The sequence below is a fragment of the Chondrus crispus genome, genomic scaffold (genome assembly GCF_000350225.1).
Source record: "Chondrus crispus Stackhouse genomic scaffold, scaffold_14, whole genome shotgun sequence".
NCBI classification, from domain to species: domain Eukaryota; phylum Rhodophyta; class Florideophyceae; order Gigartinales; family Gigartinaceae; genus Chondrus; species Chondrus crispus.
In genome coordinates this window covers 503,459-505,833 of record NW_005179015.1, presented here as the reverse complement: position 1 = coordinate 505,833, position 2,375 = coordinate 503,459, and positions in this window count along the sequence as shown.

The window sequence follows — 2,375 nt, the reverse complement described above, 5'->3', positions numbered from 1 at the left end:
GGGGGAGGGGCGGAGGGCGGGCGGAGAGGCGACGGGGCGCAGGGCAGAGGTGAATGCAGAGCAGAGTACGGTGCAAGGCGCAGGACGTGCTATTTAATAGCGAATTTTAAATATGGCGGATACATGTGAGAGGAGGGGGGCGGGGGAAGCGGGGGAATAGGGCTCCATTTGTGCTGCACGGTATTGTCCTGCGGCTTTTTTCGGTAGACGCCAATGCGAAGCGCAGGCGTATGCTCCCTAATCCACTTTTCCTAACTGGTAATCCATATTCGTGGAGGTACTGTACCGATAGTTGATATGGAATTTCGCGTATTTGTGGCAATCTTGCGCCGTTTTTATAGGTATGTTGTGAAATGTCCCGGTCCCGTCATGGATATGTATGAGGGTGTGCGGAATAGGACACGGTCGATAGGTGTTGTGCATGGAGAACCTGATGGACATCCTTAATGCATTTCGTGGACCATACTAATGAAAATAATGCTAAATGCAATCGGGTATTAATTGACCATTGATTTGAAAATGGAGAGGAATATTTCACGACCGAACTGACCCTGACTACACCTTTGGAAATTTAGTATAAATACCCATCCTTCTACAATAAACTGAAGGCACGGAATCGGCAGGCGAGCCACCGACCTTCAACTTTTCTTGCTGAGCAAAACGCTTTACCTTGAAGCTCACGGTCTATCTTCTACCACCTCAATCTCGACTGACCTAACAGTTTAAACTGTTTTCTGCGCAGACAGTCGATTTCTGATATGGGAGACTATCAGGATCTTGGCACTGCTAATTCTGTCAATCTTTTTGCTTCTGTTCAAGCTCCTCGTCTTTATGCTATCTCTCGCAAGGCTATCCAAGATTTTCTTGCTGAACGTGCATCATATGAGGCTGCTGTGGCAGCGCAACCTGGTATTAATCGCAACCTGGTATTAATTCTATTCTTTATACAAGCTGCTTTAATGCAATTTTTCTCCGCTCCCTTGTACGAGCACGAGTATTCCGCAAGGAGATTCAGGAAATAAGTCAACTTATAGATGCTATTATCAAGACGAAGCTGCTTGAACTATCTTCCAGTGTTAGATCCCTTTCCTACGATGAGATAATGCATGATGTGAAGCGCAATATAAAAATGGATGCTGCTGAACAGATGCACGGCTTCGGGTAATTTTGCTGCAGACAGCTTATTTGGATTTATGCGAACGACGTGGGTGGAATTTTGTTGATACCTCTCCAAAAGCAGCAGTCAAGCATATTATTGCTGTCTTACAACCTCCTGCTTTAAAAACACAAATGTACGATGCGTTGAAATTAGAGAAGAATTCTCTTAAAAATGACTTCTTTGGCTTCTGTGAATACCTTCAAGAAGAAGCTGAAATTTGTGAACGTTTCCATCCATTAAGAAAATTTCGACAAACTCCTACTCCAAATCCTACTACAACGAGGAAGAAGGGTGAACAATCTGGCAGCTACAGTTCTGGGAAAAAATCTGGTACTACCCCCCCCGAAGAATTCAAGGCCTCCGCCTCCATGCTTAAATCCGGCATGCAATCAAGATCACTGGCTTCGGGATTGCAAAATTACAACTCCCGAACTTGCTAAAAACTGATTGCGGAAAAGAAAGCCGAGAGGAACCCTAAGACAGAACCTAAGTTGTCTATGGTCACAACCAAAGAGGGATATTACTTTCCAGTTGGTAAGACTGCTTCCTCATCTGGCGATTCAAGTTCATCCAAGCCTGGTCTTGTACTTGCTGAACTTTATGGATATAATTTTGCTTGTCGTATTGACTCTGGTGCCGATGATGTTGCAGTATCAGATATTGTCACTCAGTTTCTAGGTGACAAAGGAATATTTTTACCAACTATGCAGCTTTCAGAGCAGAAGACTTTCAAGGCTGTTGATGGGCATTTGGTTAAATCTCCTGGTTTGGTACAAATATGCCCAATTATCAAAACTGTTGCTGGCCCTTGTCGTCTTCGTAACATCACAGCTTATATCATGCCTTGTGATGAAAAAAGCGTATTACCTGGCGCTGATTGTGCTGGTGAAATTGTGCTTGGAAATCCTTTTCTGGTACATTCTGGTCTCGATGTCACTGATTTCCTTGCAAATAACATCGATCGTTTATCTTCTCTTGATCATGGAGTTCTCCATCGCGAAGAGCATCCTTCCAAGATTGGTAAGCTGGGTATCCGTCTTCTTACTGAAGATAAAACTTCAGAAGAAATAGATATTTCTGAACTTCCGTCTGGAATATGTAATCTTATATCAAACGGAGATTTCCCACTGAAAGATGGAGATACTGTGGACTACAAGGATATGGATATTGGAGAACAAGATGAAGAAGAGCGCGAAGCTGCTATTGGTCATGCTAT